Here is a 17,026-nt window from a genome sequence, read left to right on the forward strand (position 1 = left end):
CAGTAATCCAAGTCTATGCCCCAATCAGTAATGTTGAAGAAGCTGAAGTTGAACAGTTCTGCGAAGACCTACAAAACCTTCTAGAACTAACACTCAAAAAAGATGTCCTTTTCATCATAGGGGACTGGAATGCAAAAGTAGAAAGTCAAGAGATACATGGAGTAACAGGCAAATATGGCCTTGGAGTACCGAATGAAGCAGGTCAAAGGCTAATAGAGTTTTGCCAAGAGAACGCACTGGTCATAGCAAACACCCTCTTCCAACAACACAAGAGAAGACCCTAAACATGGACATCACTAGATGATCAATATCAAAATCAGATTGATTATATTCTTTGCAGCCAAAGATGGAGAAACTCTATACTGTCAGCAAAAACAAGACCGGGAACTGACTGTGGCTCAGATCATGAACTCCTTATTGCCAAATTCAGGCTCAAATTGAAGAAAGTAGGAAAAACTACTGGACCATTTGGGTAGGACCTAAATCAAATCCCTTAAGATTACACAATGGAAGTGACAAACAGATTTAAGAGATTAGATCTGATAGCTACAGTGCCTGAAGAACTATGGACAGAAGTTCCTGACATTGTACAAGAAGCAGGGATCAAGACCATCCCCAGGAAAAAGAAATGAAAAAAGGCAAAATGGTTGTCTGAGGAGGCCTTACAAATAGCTGAGAAAAGAAAAGACATGAAAGGCAAAGGAGAAAAGGAAAGATATACCCATTTGAATGCAGGGTTCCAAAGAATAGCAAGGAGAGATAAAGCCTTCCTCAGTGATCAATGCACCCATGGTGGATTCATGTCAATGTATGGCGAAACCAATACAGTATTGTAAAGTAAAATAAAGTAAAAATTAAAAAAAAAAAAAAAAGATATAGAGGAAAACAATAGAATGGGAAAGACTAGAGATCTCTTCAAGAAAATTAGGGATCCCAAGGGAATATTTCATGCAAAGATGGGCACAATAAAGGACAGAAATGGTATGGACTTAACAGAAGCAGAAGATATTAAGAAGAAGTGGCAAGAATACACAGAAGAACTATACAAAAAAGATCTTCATGACCCAGATAACCATAATGGTGTGATCACTCACCTAGAGCCAGACATCCTGAAATGAGAAGTCAAGTGGGCCTTAGGAAGCATCACTGTGAACAAAGCTAGTGGAGGTGATGGAATTTCAGCTGAGTTATTTAAAGTCGTAAAAGATGATGCTGTGAAAGTGCTGCACTCAATATGCCAGCAAATTTGGAGAACAGCAGTGGCCAAGGAACGGGAAAAGGTCAGTTTTCATTCCAATCCCAAAGAAAGGCAATGGCAAAGAATGTTCAAACTACCACACAATTGCACTCATCTCATACACTAGCAAAGTAATGCTCAAAATTCTCCAAGTCAGGTTTTAACAGTACATGAACCATGAACTTCCAGGAGTTCAAGCTGGATATAGAAAAGGCAGAGGAACAAGAGATCAAATTGCTAACATCTGTTGGATCATCAAAAAAGCTAGGAAGTTTCAGAAAAAACATTTATTTTTGCTTTATTGACTACACCAAAGCCTGTGACTGTGCAGATCACAATAAAGTGTAGACTATTCTTCAAGAGATGGGAATACCAGAGCACCTGGCCTGCCTCTTGAGAAATCTGTATGCAGGTCAGGAAGCAATAGTTAGAAATGGACATGGAACAAATGTTCCAAATTTGGAACATGGTTCCAAATCAGGAAAGGAGTACATCAAGGCTGTGTATTGTCACCCTGCTTATTTAACTTATATGCAGAGTACACCATGAGAAATGCTGGGCTGGATGAAGCACAAGCTGGAATCAAGATTGCTAGGAGAAATATCAATAACCTCAGATACACAGATGACACCACCCTTATGGCAGAAAGTTAAGAAGAACTAAAGAGCCTCTTGATGAAAGTGAAAGAGGAGAGTGAAAAAGTTGTTTTAAAACTCAACATTCAGAAAACTAAGAACATTGCATCCAGTCCCATCACTTCATAGATTGGGAAATAGATGGGGAAATAATGGAAACAGGGACAGACTTTAGTTTTGGGGGGATCCAAAATCACTGCAGATGGTGACTGCAGCCATGAAATTAAAGGACGCTTACTCCTTGGAAGAAAAGTTATGACCAACCGAGACAGCATATTAAAAAGCAGAGATATTACTTTGCGAACAAAGGTCCATCTATTCAAAGTCATGGTTTTTCCAGTAGTCATGTATGAATGTGAGAATTGGATCATAAAGAAAGCTGAGTGCCAAGGAACTGATGCTTTTGAACTGTGGTGTTGGAAAAGACCTGAGAGTCCCTTGGACTGCAAGGAGATCCAAGCAGTCCATCCTAAAGGAGATCAGTCTTGGGTGTTCATTGGAAAGACTGATGCTGGAGTGGAAACTCCAATACTTTTACCACCTGATGCAAAGAACTGACTCATTGGAAGAGACCCTGAGACTGGGAAAGATTGAAGGCAGGAAGAGAAGGGGACAACAGGGGATGAGACGGTTGGATGGTATCACCGACTCGATCGACATGAGTTTGAGCAAGCTCTAGGAGTTGGTGATGGACAGGGAGGCCTGGTGTGCTGCAGTCCACGGCATCGCAAAGAGTTGGACATGAGGAGTGACCGAACTGAGCTGAACTTAATATACATTGGCCCATGGACATGAGATCAGAGAGAGTCTTAGCTTTCTGAAGGATTAAATCTGAATCAAACAGAAAACAAAGATGTTAGTGACTTTAGAATTAATTGTAGTATCAGAGACAAACTGTTTGTTGTAGTTAGGGTTTGGGTTATGTGAAAGGGCTTCCCTGGTGGCTCAGATGGTAGAGAGGTAATGAATATGCCTGCGATGAGGGAAGACCTGGGTTCAATCACTGGGTCAGAAAGATCCTTTGGAGAAGGGAATGGTAACCCACTCCAGAATTCTTGCCTGGGAAATTCCATGGACAGAGGAGCCTGGTGAGCAACAATCTGGTGAGCCAAAGTCCATGGGTTCACAAAGAGTCAGACACAACTGAGTGACTAACTCTTTCACTTTATGTAAAAAGGGGAAAACACCCTATAGCTAATGTATTATACTCAAGGGTAGTATTTCCTTTTCAAAATAAGAACAGAATCAATTGGAAAAATTGCTTTGAGAGAGGCATATGCACTGTGGGGTAACTTTCAAGTGTATCATATACCAGCAACATCAATTATTTTTCTTCCTGTTTATGTTTTATAATAACTTTCATAAATTTGTTAGTTTTAAATCATATTTTGTTTGAAAACACTTCACTGATTCTGAGTCTGCCTTCTCTGAGTTTTTAACATGAAAGTGAAAGTCACTCAATCATGTCCGACTTTTTTGTGACCCCATGGACTACACAGTCCATGGACTTCTCCAGGCCAGAATACTGGAGTGAGTAGCTGTTCCCTTCTCCAGGGGATCTTCCCAACCCAGGGATCGAAGCCAGGTCTCCCTCATTGCAAGTGGATTCTTTACCGGCTAAGCCACCAGGGAAGCCCTTTTTTTTTTTTTTTTTTAACATAAATTGAAACACATTTGGATATTCACCAGCACTACGGACATCAATACACGTCAAAAACACAGAGGATTGCAACTTTCTTGAAAAAACTACAGGAGATAGTTCTAAAGGGGAATCGGGGCAATGAACCCAGCTTTCAAGGTGTTACATGAAAGCAGAGAGAATATAAGCAAAGTGTGTTTAATGTTGCCTATTATAAATTTGGCTTGTGAGAGTCAAAGTGAGTTGATATTGCAAAGATATATGAGATTGATTTTGCTAGGTATCTAGATTTCTCCTCTTTCCTTATTGTACATCAGCTGCAGTAAAAATGAATTTGTCTTTGGGTGAGGTAGAAAGGATAACTTTATTGCTTTGCCTAACAAAGGAGGCCACGGCAGGCTTGTGCCTCTCAACATTGTGTGTCCCAACCCAGAAGGACTTGGTGAAGAGTTTTACAGCAATGGCTCAAGTATGGGGTTGCTGATAAGGATTAGGGTTTGTGCAGGATCTCAGGTGGTCTGGTCTCCTAATTTTGATGAGTCTCTCTTGTCTCTTTAATCTTAACTCAGGTGGTTTCCTGGCTGCTCCTCTCTTGATTAGCAACTGTTTTGCCCTTTTGGAGGGGCTTCTCAGACTCCTCCAGCCGATGCAGGAGAAGTAAGTTCATTTCCTGGGCTGGGAAGATCCGCTGGAGAAGGACATGACAACCCACTCCAGTATTCTTGCCTGAGAGATCCCATGGATGGAGGAGCCTGGCAGGTTACAGCCCATGGGGTCACAAAAGAGTCAGACATGACTTAGTGACTAACAATAGCAGTGTTTAAAAGAGGTGATTTAATTCTAGAGCTGAAGATTACTTTATAATTGTATTTGAAACGTTCTTCCATTCCTGTTTTTATGTCACTAGAACCAGAGTCTTCCCCAAACACAAGGAGGATGGGATGACTTGCATGGATATTATTAGAAAGCATTATTCAAAATATATGTATTTATATTTTTGCTCTTTCATATCTGCAAAATAGTTTGTATTTCTTTTTATCTTCAGTTCTTTTTTTCCCTGAACTCACAACTTCTTGGAAAATGTATTGACGATGTTAGCTTCAGTGGACCCTAGGTGGACTTGCTAGGTACCATTTGACTTCAGAATGCTGCCTGTGCATTGGTCCATTCAGGTGGCTGTCAGGTGACCAGTCTCCGAGAGGCTACTGGGTCAAGTTGGGACTTTCTGATCCTGTTAGAAAGCTATCCATTGGAGTATGTTTTTTTTCCCACTCAAGAGCAGTGTCCAAGACAAGCTAGTATCTTCCAGTTGTCTAAGGAGAAACCTGATTAACAGAGACCACATTCATTTCATTCCCATGATATTTTTAAACATCTCTTTTAGCCCACCTGGCTGCCAACCAGTTGTCACTGAATCTTGCTCAGAATGTAGAGAAGTCAACTGCATTTTAGAACATTGACTATTGAAACCTTTACTTCTAGGACTTTAAACACAGAAATCCTTCCATCCTCATTATTCATAATTTGGAGCTAATTTGAAAGGGAAATAAGGGAGTGGAGTGGAAATTTAAATATAAGTGCTGCACAATATTATAGTGATGGGTATGTGAAATTTAGCAACATCACCCCTCAAAATGAAGAGGAAAGTCTTAAACAGAAAATTTTTTTTGTCATAGTCGAGGGTATTTTCCAGTTCGTGGAGGATGTATAACTAGACCTGTTTGGCTCCCAGTTTCCCACATTCCTGAGAAGTCACACGTGCAGCTTTCTGAACTTAATGGATTTGCAAGAAAGGTCCATAATGTCTAGGAGAAGTCATTTGACTAATCTTGGTGAGCTACACGGGGCAAATAGGGAAGAACAAGTAAAGGATGTTCTTAAATGTAGCAACAGAACATCCAGAGGCACTGCAGATGCTCACAATAGCTTGTTCTCTTATAATTTTTTTTTATTGCAAGTCCATTTCCTCTAGGCTACTCGTGGTGACATTAGAGGTGTCATCAGGCCTCATCTTTTTCTTTATGGAAACGTGACAGAGAGTAGAAAACATTTAATTAGTTTTTAAAAAGATCTTGCAGAATCTAGGTCTAGAAAGAGAGAATGAGATCTCATGTTATACAGAGTAACGTAAGACAGAAAGAGAAAAAACAAATATCGTATATCAAAGCATATATGTGAAACCTAGAAGAATGGTACAGATGAGCCTATGTGCAGGGCAAGAACAGAGACACAGACATAGAGAAGAGCCTGGTGGACACAGCTGGGAATAGAGAGGGTGGGACGAACTGAGAGAGTAGCATTGAAATATATACATTACCATGTGGAAAATAGATAGCTACTGAGAAGCTGTTGGATAGCATAGGGAGCTCAGCCTGGTGCTCTGTGATGACCTAAAGGGGTGGGATGGGGGCTGGGAGGAAGGTTCAAGAGGGAGGGGATATGCGTATACATGTACACTTTATTGTACTGCAGAAACTAACACAACATTGTAAAGGTATTACCCTCCAATTAAGAACTAAAAAAAATAAAAAATTAAACGCGTCTGTTATGTGTTTTCAAAACATAGACATTAGAGAAATGGATTGCTTCAACATTTTCAATCAAATAAAATTAAATGGAGAATGTGAATGAAAGAGGGATGTTATGCTTTATATTTAACACTGGATTTCTCACAAAGCTGCAATGCAAACAAACTAAATGGAATCATTGTTTGGTTTGTTTGCTTTGTTTTTTTTTTTTTTTTTAGCCACTGCATATCACATTCAATAAATATTACACACACACACGCACAATTTGTCAGGTTATTTAACAATAACAGAATGTCTTTCAGGCACCTAAAGGGAGTGAATAAACTCTATTGTTTATTTGTGTTCTTGAGAAATTAAGAACATTTTGCTCCTCACATTTTAGATCTCTCGCAGAATTCCTGTGGTTGCTGATGCACCTGTAGGTACTGCTGGTCCCCAGGAGAGGGGGTGGCCTGTGGGGAACAGGTGTTGAGTAAGGACTACAATCACGTTGTCCATCGTCCGGCGTCAGCTGTGATTCTAATGCTACTTCTGATTATGTTTTTCACGTAAAATAACACCATTAGGGACCTGTCAGTTCCTCTTGCCCTGTGAGTGAAAGATTTTCCTCCAGTGTTCTCATGCAGAGCCCCAGCAGTGTTCTTGTGAGCCTGAATAAATAAGTCTTGAGCCTCCAGCATCTTCTGTGGATTCTGCCCATATGCATTTGTGTGTATCACACACCCCAACACACACAACTTCATGAATCAGAGAACAACAAAACAAACAAAACAATTCTTAATCTCTACATTGTATTTCTTGCTACTATTTTTGTAACTTACATCATTAGTCTTCACCAGATATTTCTATTTAGTTTGTTGATTTTTTTTTTATCTCCTTGATCAACATTAGCTCATTTACTTTCAGACAAAAAAATAATTTGAAAATTTTACTTAAAAATATGTGGTCATGACAAAAGGTGTTCATTTTCTCCGGGAGCCCATCTTTTAGTAATCAAAACAGCAAGTGGCTTTGTTTTTCTATTTTCATAGAAGACCAACTGCTTCTGATGTGGGCTTCATAGTCTACCAACGTTTGGTTTCTAGTACCTTTCACTTGCTTCCCAGGTGGTACTAGTGGTAAAGAACATGCCTACCAATGCAGGAGACGTAAGAGATGCAGGTTCGATCTGGGGTCAGGAAGATCTCCTGGAGGAGGGCATGACAATCCACTCCAGTACCCTTGCCTGGAGAATCCCAAGGACAGAGGAGCCTGGAAGGCTACAGGCCATGGAGTTGCAAAGTCAGACATGACTGAAGCTACTTAGCATATATGCACACTTTTTATTTGCTGAGTAATTTCTTTTTTCCCTCTTTCTCTCCCTCCTACCATTCCTCCTCCTTTCCATCTTTCCTTCCTTCTTTGCCCTTATTTCACCACAGATTTGAAATATCTATAAGTAATGATGAAAAATACTCAGTCTCTCCCTGTTCCCTCTCTCCCATGTGAAGTTGTTGAGAAAATACCCATAGAAAAATGTGCCATCCATTCTCAAAATCTCCTAATTATCTGATAGTAAATGATATCATATTTATTATTTGATGAGTAATAGTAAATATGATATCATTTACTATTTATGTTAATTGAGATTTCTCCCTGGAGCATTGTTATATGAATAACACTAATGGAGTAATTATTCTACCTTCTAAATGTAAAAGTGCACATCTTTCCTTGATTTCCCAGAATCAACATTTCATAAGTACAGCTCTCCCAAGTTCTGCAGGATGCTTGCGGGAGATTTTCCAGCTCTTCTAGCATCAGTGTCACATATTTTCAGGTTGAAGAAAATGCAAAACAAATGGTTTTGATTGTTTTGAGATTGTGTCTTGACTCATAAACTGCTCTTTCCAAAATTTCCTTGAAAACATTTCTTCTGACCCACATGCTGGAGCACTTTCCCTCAGATGGGAGCAGAAGATCCCTGAGTTGTGTCATCATGAACCAACTCTCCTGCAAGCTCCTCCTGGACAGATGGAGCACCAGCCCTGTGCTCCTGCCAAGACCCTCCTGTTCTGCAGTGTCTGGAGCCTCTGGGCTTTAAATGCTTAAGTTCTTCAGGATCATGGTCAGCAAAAAGAGTGCCATTGCATGTAGGTCTCCTGTGCTGGTGAGATCACCATTCGGTAATTGGTTCAGTTAAGAGAAAACAAAACAAACAAAAAATTAATGTCTCTCAGATGTTAGCAAAGAGGTGGCTTCAACATAATGCAACCTTTTTCTGTGAACTACCAGGGAGCTTCCTTCATCCAAGTTTAATTCCAGAACAAGCTCCAACCTCCCACCTTGAGATGGATGAGAGTTTTAGTGCATGCACATGCGTGCACATACACACACACACATCCCTGGCTGTCTGAAGCTCTAAGCTCTAAATGTTGCTTAGTCCTGTCTGACTCCTTGCAACCCCATGGACTTTTCCCCACAAGGATCCTCTGTCCATGAGATTCTCCAGCAAGAATACTGGAGTGGGTTGCCATTCCCTTCTCCAAGGGATCTTCCCATTCCAGAGATTGAACTCGGGTCTCCTGCATCGCAGAAAGAATTTTTACCATCTGAGCCACCAGGCTGTCTGAAATCCCAGGGAACTGTGCCCCCAGCAAGTTAAATGGTGGAGATGGGAGAGTAGGGTGGAAGGTGAATGCACACGCCAGGAGCAGCCGTGTGTGGGCACACCTTGCCATGAGTTCTTCCAATTTTAATTAAATGGAATGAGAAGGAGAATTCCACAGGCAGGTTTGAGTGTTTTTGTAAAACTCAAGTTAGAGATTTTATTAGTTACCTAGGACTGCTGTAACAAAGTACAACAAGCTGGGTGGCTTAAGAAGGTTACTGTCTCACAGTTCTGGAGGCCAGGAATCTGAAAACAAGGCAGGGTTGATGCCTTCCCGGGGCTTCTGGGAGAATCTGTTCCATCCTCCCTCCCAGCGTCTCTGGCAGTGCTTGCGTGTCTTGGATTCTACGTGCATCACTCTGTAGATGCATGTGGCAATCTGCTCTCCATGTGTGCCGGCGTCCAAATTTCCCTCTTTCATGAGGATGTTTGTCATATGTGATTTAAAGCCATGTTACTGCAATAAGGGACTTAAAATGTGTAAGTATATATATGTGTGTATACATATGGTTGTTGTCACTAAGTCATGTCCGATTTTTTGCAACTCCATGAACAGCAGCATGCCGACTCCTCTGTCCTTTACTATCTCCAGGAGTTTACTCAAACTCATGTCCATTGAGTCAGTGATGCCATCCAACCATTCAATATATATATACATATTAATGTATATATGTTCCAAATAGGAAAAGGAGTACGTCAAGGCTATATATTGTCACCCTGCTTATTTAACTTCTGTGCAGAGTACATCATGAGAAATGCTGGGATGGAAGAAGCACAAGCTGGAATCAAGATTGCCAGGAGAAATATCAATAACCTCTGATATGCAGATGACACCACCCTTATGGCAGAAAGTGAAGAGGAACTAAAAAGCTTCTTGATGAAAGTAAAAGAGGAGAGTGAAAAAGTTATCTTAAAGCTCAACATTCAGAAAACGAAGATCATAGCATTTGCTCCCATCACTTCATGGCAGATAGATGGGGAAACAGTGGAAACAGTGTCAGGCTTTATTTTGGGGGGCTCCAAAATCACTGCAGATGGTGATTGCAGCCATGAAATTAAAAGATGCTTACTCCTTGGAAGGAAAGTTTTGACCAACCTAGATAGCATATTGAAAAGCAGAGACATTACTTTGCCAACAAAGGTCCGTCTAGTCAAGGCTATGGTTTTTCCAGTGGTCATGTATGGATGTGAGAGTTGGACTATAAAGAAAGCTGTGGACCGAAGAATTGATGCGTTTGAACTGTGGTGTTGGAGAAGACTCTTGAGGGTCCCTTGGACTGCAAGGAGATCCAACCAGTCCATCCTAAAGGAGACCAGTCCTGGGTGTTCACTGGAAGGACTGATGCTGAAGCTGAAACTCCAATACTTTGGCCACCTCATGCGAAGAGTTGACTCATTGGAAAAGACCCTGATGCTGGGAGGGATTGGGGGCAGAAGGAGAGGGGACGACGGATGATGAGATGACTGGACGGCATCACCGACTTAATGGACATGAGTTTGAGTGAACTCTGGGGGTTGGTGATGGACAGGGAGGCCTGGTATGCTGTGATTCATGGGGTTGCAAAGAGTTGGACACAACTGAGCGACTGAACTGAGCTGAACTGATGTATGTATACATAATCAAATACATAGTACTATTTTGAACAAACAGGTCAATCTATAATAGGGAAAATAAAACTTTATTTACCTGAACTTATTCCTTCTTTGATTCTCTTCCTTTCTTTAGGTGGATCTGAATTTCTGACCACATCATTTTCTTTCTCTCTAAAGAATCTTTTAAAACATTTCTTGCAAGGCAGGTCTCTTGGTTATGGATTTCTTCAATGTTTATTTACCTGAAAAATCTTATTTCTTCTTCACTTCTGAAGGATAATTTCAAAAGTACAGAATTTTAGGTTGGTGGGGATTTTTTTCTCTACACTTATTTCAGTCACTCTTTTCTGGCTTGATGGTTTCTAAGGAGAAGCTGTTGATATGATAATTTTTATCTTTGGTCCTCTATATGCAATGTGATTTTTTTCCTCAGGCTTCTTTCAAGATTTGGTACTTTATCTTTGATTCTCTGCAGTTTGAATATGATAGCTTCCACTGTAGTTTTATTTGCATTTATCCTTTTTTCTATTCTCTTATCTTGTTCTGTAGTTTGGTGTCTGCGGTTTATTTTGGAAAATTCTCAGTCATTATTGCTTCAAATATTACTTTTATTTCTTTCTCTTTTTTTCTTAAGGTATTCTCATTATGCATATGTACACTTTTTACAGTTTTCCTACAGATCTTTTACCTACTTTGCTGAGATGTAAGGATTCAATGAAACAATATATTCAAAATGCTTAGCACAAAGCCTAGAACATAGTGCATGCATGCTGAGTCGCTTCAGTTGTGTCTGACTTTGTGCGACCCTGTGGACTATGACCTGCCAAGCTCCTCTGTCCATGGGATTCTCCAGGCAAGATTACTGGAGTGGGTAGCCATTCCCTCCTCCAGGGGATCTTTCTGATCCAGGGATCAGACTCGTGTCTCCTGCACGGCAGGCTTATTCTTTACCACTGAGCCACCAGTACCTAACACTAAAACTGGAGGAACTCTGCATGCTGTCTCAAATAGAAAAGTAAAACATGAGTAGTGGTCAGAGCAGTTCTTGAATTTATAGCGCTTTATTAGAATTTTAAGAGGTAAAGTCATATTTAATTCTGTCTGGATAAGAAAGCAATGTTTTAGCAGTGGGTACAACTATTGACGTGTTTAATGTAGGGACAAAGCAATTTAATTTCCATAAACTATCAAAGTTGATTCCTGAGTGATTAGTCTCTATGTCAACAAGAAAATGATCATGGATTTTACCAACAGTTTAAAGTTTGGTACATTATGGTCCTCAGATTCTTTTTCTCTTTGAAACTTACTTGCAATTATTTTTCTCCCTTAAACCATGAAAATTCCTTCCAACAACTCATGGGAGTTTTCCAGAATTTTCAAGAGCAAGTAGTATCCATTTACCTTGTTTTTTCCCCACTCTTAGGTATATACACCAATGATTCAAAAACAGAAACTCAAATAAGTTAATTGTACACCTATGGTATTAGCAGCATTAGTCATAATAGTCAAAAGGTACTCATTCACAGATGAATAGACACACATGGCCCAACCATACAATGGTATATTATGCAGCCAGAAAAAGGAATGAAGCACTGACATGTGTACCGTACAGGTGAGCTTTGAAAACATCATGCTAAGTTAAATAAGCCAGACTCAAAAAAAGAAACAGATACTGTGTGATTCCACTTACATAAGGTACCTAGGATGGAAAAAAATCATGGAGACAGAAAATAGCTTAGGGAATGGGGGAGAGAAAAGCAAGGAGTTTTGCTTAAAGTTGACAGTTCTTTGGGTGATGGAAAAGTTTTGAAGACAGACAGTGGTTATGGCTGCACAACAATGTGAGAGCAGAATTAATGCCACTGAACTGTACACTTAAAAATGATTATGATGGCAAAGTTTACATTATACATATTTTACCAAACACAATAAACTATCATGAAATCTTTCCACGTGACACAATAGATAAATTTTAAACACTATATTGATGTCAAATATGCTCCATTAAAAAGAAAAAACCCAATTCCAAGTAAAGCATGTTTTGAGTAAGTATAAATACGTTCTCCGACTGATTATATTCTTTGCAGCCAAAGATGGAGAATCCCTATGTAGTCAGCAAAAACAAGATTGGGAGCTGACTGTGGCTCAGATCATGAACTCCTTATTGCCAAATTCAGACTTAAACTGAAGAAAGTAGGGAAAACCACTAGACCATTCAGGTATGACCTAAATCAACTCCCTTATGATTATACAGTGGAAGTGAAAAATAGATTTAAGGGACTAGATCTGATAGAGTGCCTGATGAACTATGGATGGAGGTTCATGACATTGTACAGGGAGTAAGACCATCCCTAAGAAAAAGACATGCAAAAAAGCAAAATGGCTGTTTGAGGAGGCCTTACAAATAGCAGTGAAAAGAAGGGAAGTGAAAAGCAAAGGAGGAAAGCAAAGATATACCCACTTGAATGCAGGGTTCCAAAGAATAGCAAGAAGAGATAAGAAAGACTTCCTCAGTGATCAGTGCAAAGAAATAAAGGAAAAACAACAAAATGGGAAAGACGAGATCTCTTCAAGAAAATTAGAGATACCAAGGGAACATTTCATGCAAAGATGGGCTTGATAAAGGACAGAAATGGCATGGACCTAACAGAAGCAGAAGATATTAAGAAGAGGTGGCAAGAATACACAGGAGAACTGTACAAGAAAGATCTTCATGACCAGGATAATCATGATGGTGTGATCACTAACCTAGAGCCAGATCCTGGAATGTGAAGTCAAGTGGGCCTTAGGAAACACAGTTTAATCACTATGAACAAAGCTAGTCAAGGTGATGGAATTCCAGTTGAGCTAGTTCAAATCCTAAAAGATGATGCTGTGAAAGTGCTGCACTCAATATGCCAGCAAATTTGGAAAACTCAGCAGTGGCCACAGGACTGGAAAAGGTCAGTTTTCATTCCAATCCCAAAGAAAGGCAATGCCAAAGAATGCTCAAACTACCACACAATTGCACTCAGCTCACACACTAGTAAAGTAATGCTCAAAATTCTCCAAGCCAGGCTTCAGCAATACATGAACTGTGAACTTCCAGATGTTCAAGCTGGTTTTAGAAAAGGCAGAGGAACCAGAGATCAAATTGCCAATATCCGCTGGATCATCGAAAAAGCAAGAGTGTTCCAGAAGAACATCTATTTCTGCTTTATCGACTATGCCAAAGCCTTTGACTGTGTGGATCACAATAAACTGGAAAATTCTGAAAGAGATGGGAGTACCAGACCACTTGACCTGCCTCTTGAGAAACCTGTATGCAGGTCAGGAAGCAACAGTTAGAACTGGACATGAAACAACAGACTGGTTCCAAAAAGGAAAAGGAGTACATCAAGGCTGTATATTGTTACCCTGCTTATTTAACTTATATGCAGAGTACATCATGAGAAACGCTGAGCTGGAGGAAGCACAAGCTGGAATCAAGATTGCTGGGAGAAATATCAATAATCTTAGATATGAAAATGATACCACCTTTATGGCAGAAAGTGAAGAGGAACTAAAGAGCCTCTTGAAGGAAGTGAAGAGGAGAGTGAAAAAGTTGGCTTAAAGCTCAACATTCAGAAAACTAACATCATGGTATCCGGTCTCATCACTTCATGGCAAATAAATGGGGAAACAGTGGAAACAATGGCTAACTTTATTTTGGGGGGCTCCAAAATCACTGCAGATGGTGACTGCAGCCATGAAATAAAAAGACACTGACTCCTTGGGAGGAAAGTTATGACCAGCCTAGACAGTATATTAAAAAGCAGAGACATCACTTCGTCAACAAAGGTCCATCTCGTCAAGGCTGTGGTTTTTCCAATAGTCATGTATGGATGTGAGAATTGGACTATAAAATTGGTGATGGACAGGGAGGCCTGGTGTGCGACAGTCCATGGAGTCGCAAAGAGTTGGACACGACGGAACGACTGAATTGAACTGAGTCTACGCAGATCAGTTTCCAAAGCAGAAAGAAATCTGACCAGAATTTGACTGACCCCACTGCAGTGGCTCAGGGGAACTGGGAAACCACTGGTTGTGATGGTAGAGTTCTGAAGCTAAACAGGGTTAGAGGAATGAACCATAATACACAATGTCGTTGGGTGTCTGAGGTCATCAGTGGAGCTCCATACTGTGAGCAAGGACCTGTGGAAAACTGGTGCTCCTACCTTGTTAATGATTCCTCTGTTTTCAACAACTCCTTCAGCACCAACTATGACAAGATCCACTTTCTCCATGATGTAGCCAACTGCAGCATCAGGCACCACAATGAAGGGGACACTGAGTGGGCAGAGGGCTTTGGCCATCTTCTTACCTGATAAGACAGGCTGTGACTCTGTAATGTACACACTGAAACGCTTCTTGGTGCCAGGGCAGCTTCCAAGACTCTCAGCACCACTCTGGGCTAGGTGTGCATTAATATTCTTGCCCCATCTTTGATCAAAGTATGGCACAGATCTGCAATGTTATTTCTCGACAGTGATATTCTCCTGAGGAAAATCTCTCCCTGCTCATCATGATCTTTTTACATTTAGAGTAATCAGAGTATTCCAGGGAGGTATGGCTGATGAAGCACAGGAAGAGCTCACCGCCCGACAACATGGCCACTGAAGAGTCCATGCCACTGGGTTTCTGTGGCCCTGGTGAGATTCGCCCTCAGGCCCTGGGTTGTCTCCCCTGTATCTCTTCTCAAGTACTCCAGCAAAGTCTGGATGGCAGCTACTGCTGAGGCCATGTCAGGATCTTCTTTGATCTGAGACTTTAAGTATTCAATGAACTCCTTGTTGTCCATGGTGCCCTCTGGACTGCAGAGCCCGAGAGGCCCTGAGCCATGCACAAGGCCTGATTAGGTCCTGCCACCATGTGGACTCCACACTGCATTGACTGACAGTGCGAGGCCTGGCTCTACACTCCGCTTCCCTCCATTAACTTTTAAAATATATGATTTTTTTCCCCCTGCACGATTTGTTTATGTGGATATTGTACTTTCCACAGAAATGGTATTTAACGTTAGGTACAGTTTCATAACTTCCATATTTTACATAGAGTTGTATTTCGTATATTACACATTCTCATGTATAGTAGTCTTCTGGGACTGACATAACAAATTGCTATAAACTTGGCTTAAAGCAACAAGAATTAGTTCTCTCACAATTATGGAGGCCATAGGTCTGGAACAAGATGGAGTAGGGCCATGGTCCCTAGGAGGGCTCCAAGGGGACTCCTTCCTTTTCTCTTCCAGCTTCTGGGGATGCAGGTGTTCCTTCGCTTGAGGCTGCATGTCTGGTTGGACATATCTTTTGGGGACCAGCAGTCAACCCACTGGGGCTTCCCAGGTGGTGCTAGTGGTAAAGAACCCACCTACAATGCAGGAGATGTAAGAGATGCACGTTCCATCCCTGGGTTGGGAAGATACCCTGGAGAAGGAAATGGCAACCCACTCCAGTATTCTTGCCTGGGAAATCCCATGAACAAAGGAGCCTGGTGGGCTACAGTTCATGTGGTCACAAATAGTCAGACACGATTGAGCATTCATGATGAGTGCTGACCACCAGACAGCCAGATGGCTGTGCCAAGGTATTTTATTTACCAAATCCTTAGTTTCTTCAACTCATGGGAGAAATGCACAGAAGCACTATAACTTAAAACTTGAAAGAGCTTGATGATAACATTCTCTCACTCCAGTCTGGGCTTGGATTTGAAGGGATTTTAATCACCATGTTCCTTGTTCCTAATTTCCATCCTCTAATTTTTAAGTCTCTCAGCACTGGTTTAAGGAACACGATTTTTCTTTTAGAAGCACTTAGTGGAAAACATTGTGTTCTTCTCTAATTTATAAGAAAACACTTGAGGAAAAAGACTTGCCTTAAATGAGTTATGAGACCAGTGTTCAGCCTGAACTTTCTTCCTTAGCTAAAATGAATTCCATTTTCTCCTTTTCAAGCTGTAGTATATCTTCTTCCTTGTATGTCAAATTAATCTTTGTCCTTAAAATTATGATCACTGAGAGAACACTTAGTTTGTTTCAGTCAAGAATGTGCTGGACTAAACAAAGCATATATTTTCTTTGAGGTTCTACTCGACAAACTTGAAGATACTGACTACTGAGAGCCAATAAAACAACAGATCATCACATACTTTAGGAACATGTCTTTGGGAGTGGTGGTTCTGATTCTCATTTCATGAAGAACACTTCCAATTAACTGGCTGGATTTACTTGCAGAGGGTTGACATATATACTGATTATGGCTGCTTACATTTGAAGTATTAGTTATAATATATGCATACCATCAAAACAGTATATTGTAGGACACAATGAAAACCAGCTAGTAGTTTGACTTTTGCCAAATATTTCTCAATACATGAAATGTCAAGCTTTACCACTTGAAAATTCTACAACGTCCAACCTGTTTATTATTCATCAATGCTTGGAAACTCTGCTTTACCCATTTTCCCTGAGAAGACGCAAGAATATTGACAGTGTCTTATCTGAGGAAGACTATTGACTACTATTTTATCTTATTCATTTCTACTCCTGGAAGTGAATGCGTCTCATTGAAAAGATCTAAATAACAGAGAACTATTAAAAATAGAGAAGTCAAGTCTTCCTCTGTCTTCTTCTCACTCCATCCTCAACCTCTCACTGGTGGCCATGTACTTTATAATCCATTTTTATAAAATGTTCAGAATAAACTAATAAATTGGGACAGGAAGTGGTTG

At 40.5% G+C, this 17,026-nt stretch overlaps 1 pseudogene; it reads right to left on the reverse strand.

The window, feature by feature from the left end:
- Positions 1-14,364: 14,364 nt before the first annotated feature.
- Positions 14,365-15,098, reverse strand: LOC128059173 (translation initiation factor eIF-2B subunit alpha-like; annotated as a pseudogene).
- Between the last annotated feature and the right edge of the window lie 1,928 nt (positions 15,099-17,026).

This window comes from Budorcas taxicolor, chromosome 14 (genome assembly GCF_023091745.1).
Source record: "Budorcas taxicolor isolate Tak-1 chromosome 14, Takin1.1, whole genome shotgun sequence".
In the NCBI taxonomy this organism is placed as follows: domain Eukaryota; kingdom Metazoa; phylum Chordata; class Mammalia; order Artiodactyla; family Bovidae; genus Budorcas; species Budorcas taxicolor.